This window comes from Hordeum vulgare, chromosome 6H (assembly GCF_904849725.1).
Source record: "Hordeum vulgare subsp. vulgare chromosome 6H, MorexV3_pseudomolecules_assembly, whole genome shotgun sequence".
NCBI lineage: Eukaryota > Viridiplantae > Streptophyta > Magnoliopsida > Poales > Poaceae > Hordeum > Hordeum vulgare.
Genome location: NC_058523.1, coordinates 550,449,863 through 550,459,839, shown reverse-complemented (window position 1 = coordinate 550,459,839; position 9,977 = coordinate 550,449,863).

Here is a 9,977-nt window from a genome sequence, read left to right as displayed (position 1 = left end):
TCACCGAGGGGGGGGGGGGCAACCCACCCCGGGGAAGCGCATAGGCCTTGGGGGTGGCGCACCAGCCCTTAGTGGGCTGGTGGGACAGCCCAAGAAGGCCCTATGCGCCATAGGAAGAAAATCAAAGAGAAAAAAAAAGAGGAGGTGGGGAAAGGGGGAAGGACTCCTCCTTCCAAACCTAGTTGGACTCGGTTTGGAAGGGGAGGGTTGCCCCCCTTGGCTCGGCCGAACCCCTTGGGGGTCCTTGGACCCCAAGGCAAGGCTCCCCCTCTTCCCCCTATATATACGGAGGTTTTAGGGCTGATTTGAGACAACTTTGCCACGGCAGCCCGACCACATATCTCCACGGTTTTACCTCTAGATCGCGTTTCTGTGGAGCTCGGGCGGAGCCCTGCCGAGATTAGATCACCACCAACCTCCGGAGAGCCGTCACTCTGCCGGAGAACTCATCTACCTCTCCGTCTCTCTTGCTAGATCAAGAAGGTCGAGATCATCGTCGAGCTGTACGTGTGCTGAACGCGGAGGTGCCGTCCGTTCGGCACTAGATCGTGGGACTGATCGCGGGACGGATCGAGGGACGTGAGGACGTTCCACTACATCAACCGCGTTCACTAACGCTTCTGCTGTGCGGTCTACAAGGGTACGTAGATCGAATATCCCCTCTAGTAGATGGACATCACCATGATAGGTCTTCGTGCGCGTAGGAATTTTTTTGTTTCCCATGCGACGTTCCCCAACAGTTAGGAGAACCAAAAATGATGTCATCTACATAGATTTGGCATAAGATCAAATCACCATTTTCCCTCTTAGTAAAAAGAGTGGGATCGATCACCCCCACCACAAAGCCATCATCGAGTAGGAACTTCTTAAGATGATCGTACCAAGCACGGGGTGCTTGTTTGAGGCCATACAGAGCCTTGTGAAGTTTATATACATAGTCTTTGTGGTGAGGGTCAACAAACCCAGGTGGTTGTGATACATATACCTCTTCTTGTAGAGGACCGTTAAGAAAAGCACTTTTCACATCCATTTGATGCAAAGTAAAACCATTGAAAGCAGCATAGGCCAATGAAATGCTAATGGACTCAAGACGAGCAACATGGGCGAAAGTTTCACCAAAGTCCAAACCTTCAACTTGGGAATACCCCTTTGCTACTAACCTTGCCTTGGTTCGTAGGACAGTCCCGTTCTCATCTTCCTTGTTCTTGAAAATCCATTTAGTTCCAATGACATTATGTTCCTCAGTTGGTCGTTCTACCAATGACCATACTTCGTTGCGTGTAAAACTGTTTAGCTCCTCTTGCATAGCAAGGAGCCATTCATTGTCACACAATGCATCATGAACCCTGTGTGGCACGGTACTAGAGACAAACGAAAAGTGAGCACAAAAGTTTGTTAATTGTTTACGAGTCACTCTACCTTCCGACACGCGGGTGAGGATTTGATCAATATCAACACGACCGGCCACACGTGGCATGATGGAGGTCAAGGTTTCACGAGGTTCGACTTCATTTCCATCATCAACGTCCTCAACATATGGATCATTTATGTGCGGAGGAAGATATTCCTCTTCGCGTTGCACTTGTTGAGGTTCATCATCAAACATACCCATACTTTGGTCTACTTCTTGAAGATCAACTTGTTCTTGAGTGTGATCAGGGTGAGAGACATGTTCTGCCACTTGATCCTCAACAACTTGCATGATGTGTGTGATAGTATCTTGTGGAGGTACGGGCAGTGAACTGTCTTGAGGATGAGAAGTACTCTCATCATCTTCATCATCATCATGGGGTCTTTGTTCCATGGGAAGAAGTGCACCTACACCCATGTTTAGGATATCTTGTGGGGAGTCTTCTTCACCTGCATCATTTAGATCAACTTGCTCCTCATGGGACTGGTTAAATTCATCAAACGTCACGTCACAGGTTTCTATAACACATCCATTGGATTTGTTGTAGACTCTGTAGGCGTGAGAGTTTGACCCATAGCCAACAAAAATCCCTTCAGTTGTTTTGGATTGAAATTTTCCTAACCGTTCCCGTTTGTGAGAATGAAACATTTGCATCCAAACACACGAAAGTACTTAACATTGGGCTTGTTCCCAGTTAGGAGCTCATATGGAGTCTTCTCCAATGTTGATCGAAGGAAGAGCCGGTTTAATGCATGACATGCTGTGTTGACGGCCTCAGCCCAAAAACTATGTGGTGACTTGTATTCGTCTAACATGGACCTTGCCATTTCCACAAGTGTCCGGTTCTTCCTCTCTGCCACACCATTTTGTTGAGGGGTGTAAGGTGCGGAGTACTGATGTTCAATTCCCTCATCACTAAGAAATTCTTCTAGGGTGTAGTTCTTGAACTCAGAACCATTATCACTTCTTACTGCCTTGATGTCCTTGTCAAACTTCCGCTGGGCTTGTTTGGCAAAGTCAATGAAGGTGATCTTCGTCTCGTCCTTGGACTTGAGAAATAACACCCATGTATATCTTGAGTAATCATCAACAATGACTAGGCCATACTTTTTCCCTCCAAGACTTGCCCATGAAGGAGGCCCAAACAGATCCACATGAAGGAGCTCTAACGTCCTCGAAGTGGATACAACGTTCTTGGTGGATGTCTTGATTGATGTTGTTTCCCAGCTATGCATGCACTGCACACACGATCTTTCTTAAAAGATACATTTGTTAGTCCAAGGATGTGATTGCCGTTTAAGAGATTTTGAAGATTTTTCATGCCAACATGGGCGAGCCGGCGATGCCACAGCCATCCCATGTTGGCCTTGGCCATTAGACAAGTTGTATGGAAGGTGCTCTCTTTCGAGAAGTCAACCGTGTAAAGGTTGTCATCCAACTCTCCAACAAAGGCCACTTCAAGAGTGTCTCTCTTAAAGACTTTCACATCCGTTAGTCCAAATAATGTGTCATAACCGACGGAAGCCAATTGGCAAACTGAAAGTAAATGATATTGAAGAGATTGGACAAGCATGACATTTGCAATAGACATGTCATTTGTGATTGCCACCTTGCCCAACCCAATTACTTGCCCTTTCGACCCTCCACCAAATACAATGCTCATGTATGGTCGAATGGCTTGCATGAAGTCATAGAGCAAGTTACTATCTCCGGTCATATGATTGGTGCATCCACTATCGATCACCCATTTGGCTCCTCCGGAGAAAACCGCCTGTAACGAATTAAGACTTGGTTTGAGGTACCCATTTTGTCATGGGGCCTTTCACATTAGTTACAAGAGTCTTAGGGACCCGAATAGCATAGAATCGGAATGCATTACGAGGACCAACGAATTTAGCATAGACCTCTCCTTCCTTTGATTTGCGTAGTACATAGGATGGAGGCAAGAATTCGGTTGTCTTGTTGTGAGTAGACGAACCCCTAGTGGCCGATCCACTCACAACCTTACCTTTCTCCGTGTGTCCCTCTCGTACAAATATTTCTTTAAGCGGAGTGGTACACTTGAGAGGAGATGCACTTTTCTTGGCAGTGCTTGGGTTGAACCCAAGCCCTTCTTTGGCGAAGCCTCCATTGTGTCGACTTAAGATCTCATTGAGAGTCTTTTGTCCTTGTGCACATGTCATGAGACCTCTGTCTAGCTGTGCCTTTAGCGAACAGTTTTCCTCAAGGATAGATGTCAGTTCACTACTAGAGTTAGTAGTGCAGGTATCAATATTAATAATAGGTGAGGAGTAGGCCTTATCTAGAGTGTCAAGATAAGTGACCTTAAGTGCCTCAAAGCTCTTTGTAAGAACAGTGAGTTTCTCTTCCTTGTCTTTGAGAGACAAGGATAGACGCTCACAGTCCTTAGAAAGGGAAGCATGAGAGTTCACAAGTCGGTCTTTATCATTTAGTAATTCTTTGCACACAGATTCTGCCTTTTTCAAGGAGGCAAGATCATTCGCATGTTTATCAAGGTTTTCACCTACTTTTGAACATAGTGCATCATTTTGTGCTTCCTCATACAGGACTTTCTGCTCAAGGATTTCATTTCTTTCCTTCTCCTCAGTGACGAGGGTTTTGAGTTCCTTGATGGTATTGGTGTGCTTGCTCACCATTTCCATAAGTATGCGAAACATAGTGAGCTTCTTTCCTTTAAGAGAGCACATAATTTTTTTTATTTTAGCAAACATGGGATGATCTAAGTCATTATCCTCATAGTGATCTTCCGCATCAAGATACTCATCAGATGGAGTAGAAGCTAGACTGAAGGAGTTTAACCGTGGAGTTACCTTGACCTTATCATGGGAGTTTTGGTCTTCCTCATCTCCCATGGCAGTCTTTGTCATCAAACACTTGTGAGCGTTGCCCTTGTAGTCCTTCATATAGTTGTAGTGAACAACATCACCACTTTTGTTGACTAGCCTCAAGGTGTTTTGTGTATCCTGAGCTACTCCGGCAACTCCACCAACATCTTCTGGATCTGATTCTTCTTGTGCAACCATTGCTCTTCCATCTGTCCTCTTGAACTTGGAGTTCATAGGGTTTGGCAACTTCTTCTTTACAAAGGTCTTTGGAAACCTTGGTTTGTCTTCTCTCTTCTCATAAGGGCAGTCATTGGAGAAGTGGTTGGTTTCCTCACAGTTATAGCATTTCCTTACCTTCTTCTTTGGGAATCTTCCCTTGAACTTTACTGCACTGAACTTCTTTGCAAAGAGAGCAATGTCCTCAAAAGATGGGCTTTCATCAGAGTCAACATCATCACCATCTTCGCAGTCATCATCACCCTCTTCTTCTTCACTTTCTTCTTCGTCACATTCATGCTTGGCTTTCAAAGCAAGATTGATCTTTGATGTTGAAGTGCCATGCATGGCAAGGTGGTTTGTTGCATTTGCCTTTGACTCTTCAAATAATTGGAAAGTGGATATGATGTCATCCGGAGTCATTTCTTTGAACCCACGGTGTTGCCTCATGTACCATACCATTTGATGGTGATACGGAGCAAGAGCGTGAAGTAACTTGTCCACAAGAAATCTCTTGGTCAGATTGAAACCATCTTGCGTCTTGTCACAGTCACATGACTCAATGTCTGCAGCGAGAGTCATGAGCCGTTCTAGTAGTTGCTTGGGAGATTCACCCTTTTCCATACAGAAATTCTGTAATTGCCCCTTGGCAATTTCATATTGAGCAAGCCGAAGAGTGGAGGTACCGGTCTTTGTCCTTATAATGCTATCCCACAGTTCCTTGGCACTTGTGATGTGAATGTAAGGTCTTCGTTGCTTGTCATTCATTCCTTTTCTTATGCACATGATCGCAGTGTCATTGAGATGCTTGTCATAAGTTTCTCTGGGAGTGAGGCACCTTGGATCTACAGGATTGTACCCATGCTCGAGGATGTCCAACATCTCATCATTGGCGTACCTAAGATGATCCTGCATACCAACTCTCCACAAAGCAAAATCGGAATTGTCATCAAGCAAGGGAGGTTTTCCTCCAGGATTGTACTTAGGTTTCTCAATTTGAGATCTAGCATAAAGCCATGGAACACTGGTTTGGTTCCTTTCTGGAGGTTGTTGGCCAAATGAAGTACCGTGCACATGTGGCCCTGAGGCCCTCGGAGACGTGGTTGTCCCCGTGGTTAGTGATGCTAGTCTCATTTGGACCATGGCCTCAAGAGAAGCATCATGCTCCTCTTTTTGCTTGGCAAGGGCCCGTTTCAGGTCCTCAGAGGTGAAAGACTTGACTTCCGAGGAAGTCCCGTCCCTCTGCACTGGAGCTACCGTAGCTGGTTCCCCGTCCATCTCGCTCTAGGGCGGTTAAGCCACACGAATAGAGCACGAGGCTATGATACCAATTGAAAAGGATCTAGATGGACCTAGAGGGGGTGAATAGGTACAAATCCAAATTTTAATAATTACTTAGCAATTTTAGGCAAAAGTGTGGAATATGAGTGTAAGCCTAATAATTGCTAAGACAAGGAGTAAGCTATTTAGAGTGAAGTAAGACAAGCGGTAAACAATAATCAAATACAAGTACGTAATAAGGATTAACACAAGTAGAGAGTTAGGTTTAGGAATAACCGAAACTCCAAGAGAGACAAGGATGTATCCCAATGTTCACTTCCTTGGAGGGAAGCTACGTCACCGTTAGAGGGGCGGATGTTACCACGAAGGCACACCAACGCCACGAAGGCTCACCCTATTCTCCCTTTGAGATAACTCCACGAAGGCGTTTCTCAACCACTAGTGGTAAGCCTTGAGGTGGCTTCCAAACCTTCACAAACTTTCCGGGGGATATCACAATGGTTTGATTCCTCTCCGAAGACTCCTACCGCCTAGGAGTCTCCAACCTCCAAGAGTAACAAGATCACGGGGATTGCTCAAAACTTGCTCAAATCACAAATAACTTTGGTGGGAAGGAGGAGAGGGAGACGATCTATCTTTTGACTGGAACAACACTCAAAGGGACTCACAAATGCTCTTGGGATCTAGGATTTGGTGTAGACAAGAGTGAGTGAGAGGAAAGGTGTTCTTGGGTGTATTCTAGCTGTGTTGAACACTCTTTCACGAGGTGGGAGAAGAGTATATATAGTGGGGAGTGAAATCCAGCCGTTGGGGGCACTTTAAGTCACACAGGGTCCGGACGTCCGACAGTTGCCGGAAGTCCGGACGTCCGCGAGGGGTCGGACGTCCGATAGGGGTCGGTCGTCCGAGGCTTGTAGATACGACTGAAACTATTTTGAATTGAACAGCGACCGGACGTCCGGAGAGGACCGAAAATCCGAGTTATACGACTCAACTTCTTCTGGTGGTAGGTTCCGGATTTCCGAAGGGGGTCGGATGTCCGGCCCTCGGACGTCCGGAGGGAGCCGGAAATCCGAGTTATAGAACTCAACTTCTACTGGTGTAGGGCTCCGGATTTCCGGGGCTGGTCGGACGTCCGGCCCTCGGATGTCCGGAGGGAGCCGGATTTCCGAGTTATATGACTCACAAACTTCTGGTGAAGGGCTGCGGATTTCCGAAGCCTGCCGGACGTCCGGCCCTCGGACGTCCGGAGGGAGCCGGATGTCCGAGGAAATAGACCTGTTTTTATATAAGAACAGAGTGGAGAATATGTTGTATTGGGTATGACAGTAAAGATGTGGTATGAGCAAGTTCATCGCAAAACCTGTGATCCCCTCTTAATAGTGCGGGATCCCTATACTCAATATCTGTAAACTCAAAAGACTAGTCTACATCATCTTTTCTTAATATAAATCCCGAGCCTTCTCGAAATATAAATCCCCAATCTTCTCAGACAACCTTTGGCACATAATTCTCAATCTACTAAAGTACTTGCCATCCTGAGATACACTCAACAAATAGGATTAGTTTCCTATGTATGTGTTGTCATTAACACCAAAAGACGATTAGGGGCATAGCATGCACTTTCACTGCCTGATCCGCCGATCTAGTTGTGGTTGATGTTCTCTGCTTCTTATTAGTCTCGACTGCTGGAAGATGGCCATCGTCAGATATGGTGGTCTGAAGAGCGGCCGGCGATCCCTTGTTACTAACCAGAACCATAGGCAATGGAGAGGTTTCCTGCACATCGTGCTGCAGTGGCACAATCGGCTGATACTCCTTGCGCTTCTGCCCACTAGACGGAGCAAGACTCCCTGCACACGCATTGCCAGCCGAGCCATCAGTCCTCCTCATATTCACATCAGAAGCGGCAACCTTCCTTGCCCGAGTAGCTCTAGGTTTCCTTGGTTTCGGGGGAGGAATATCCTCACCCGCAATGTCATTACCACGCACCCCAGGTTGCATATTAACCGGTGCATGTACACCACCACGTGACCCCGGAGCAGTATTCTTTGAAAACGAGTTTTGGCCTAATTTAGCCCCTGTCGGCATCTTCTTCCTGCCATCTTGGACACACAATCTTGAACTGTGGTACGGAAGGAGTCCCTCAGCATCACGTTCACCTGGCGATGGACACAGGACGGACGAGTGCCCCACACAGCCACAGGAGAAGCAGAATAACGGGAGTCTTTCGTACTTCACTTGGTAAACATCAGTAGCATTCCGCTTCTGAGAAAACACTGACACACATCGCATAAAGGGATGATTAACATCAACAGAGACCCTGACACACAGGAAATCCCCCCATGCACGCCCTTTGCCATCAACATCCATCTTCTCCACCTTGCCCAACTTAGATGCCAAGGCTTTTCCTCGAACATCATTCATAAATCCAAAAGGCAGATTCATAATATGAGCCCACATCGACAGAGTATCAAAACGAACATCACTCGTACGAAGGGTTGGATCAAATTCCTTGAACAAAATACAGTGCCTGCTAATCGTCCAAGGCGATCCCATCAACACCCGATCTTTGTCTGCTTTGCACCCAAATTCAGCCAGAAATCTGTTCGGCCCCAACGGATGGAACTCAAGACCCCTAGGATTACCCCAAGCCGGCCTTAGAACTGACCAGATCATTGAGATATGAAGGGTGTTAGGAGCTAGAACCTTTCCGACAATCGCCCAAGACGGACAGCCTGGGTAGTCTTCATCATCTTCCTCGATAACAAACGCTGATGATTCCTGAGTCGTGAGGTTTAGACGATCAAGCATCGCAGCCACATTGTCCTCCGCAGACGAAGACTGAGGGTCCTTCATAGGCAACGTTGTACCACCGGCAGCCGGATCCGAAGCGCGGATCGATAGAACTCCCCTAGGTACCCGGGTACCACTGGGAACGGAAACTCCAGAGTTCGCAACCTCCTCCGCCATCTCGGGGACGACCACGCCCAACAGCGTGTGGACTCTTAGAGAGCAGAAGGAAGGAAACGGCGGAGAAAGAGGAGAGACGGGATCGTGGGGATCACCGTCCTCAAACTAGGGCAAGAAATCTAGGGGTGCACCGTCGTCGCCGGCGGAAACGCAGGAGCCCTAGGAAACTGCCATCATCTGTGATGGATCGATATTATGAGAGCCAATTACCGTTGGATGACTTTGCTTACCCGGGCAAAAAAAATGGGCCACATCAGCCCACCCCAATGCAGCAGGCAGTAGCCCAGTCAGCAGCGAGGCCGATAGCCCGATATACAGAATACACGCCTGGGAATGCCTCGCTGGCTCGCTCGGAGCCTCGGATCGATCGCAAACTCCTGCGTCGTTTCGTTTGCTCACAGGCGGCTGGCGACGAGTCGACGCAGGACACGGTGGGCGACGGCGGCGAGCGGACGGACATGAGGTTGAGGCGTCCGGCGACCTGGGTAGTGTACTCGTTCAGTCATCCCTTCTCAGTCACGTCTTTGATAGTTTTGCTTCAATTTGGTAAGAAACTAAGTAACTAAGCTCCATTAAAATTAGGGTTAGCCGGCTAGGGAACTAAGTAACTAATCTCCGTCAGAATTTGTTCTTGCAGAATTAATTGGAAGGAGAGCTCTTGCCCCAGCTAACTGGATCACGCTCTTGCCCCAGCTCGTGGTCATTCAAGGAAAGCAGGGAGGACTATCACTAATCTTCACCATTATCGTGCAGAGATTTTTTATGTTCCTACTGACAAAATATGCGTGGAGATGGATCACCGCTTTAGCGAAGGAGCTAATGGTGTGCTTGATTGCTTCTCATCTCTTGACCCCAATAATTCTTTCTCCAAGTTTAATGTTGATAAGCTTGCGCGCCTTGCTGAAATTTATCATGATGATTTTTCAAATGATGGCCGTGGAACAATAAGAGAGCAACTTCTCACTTATATAAATCAGGTGAAAAGGCATGCTTCTTTTTCTACTTGTGATGATATTCAAAGTTTGGTCGCAAAATGGTTGAAACCGAGAAACATTTGATATTTCGGCAATGAAGATTATCAAGACTAAACTGCGTAGCAAGATCAATAATGAATGGTTCAATGACTTGATGATCTGTTACACCGAGCGGAAGTTATTCAAGTCAGTTGATGATAAGGATATTATTCAAACATTTACTGCAATTAGCTCTCGGAAAGGGCATTTGCCTCGTGATTTTCTGTAGTGCATTGT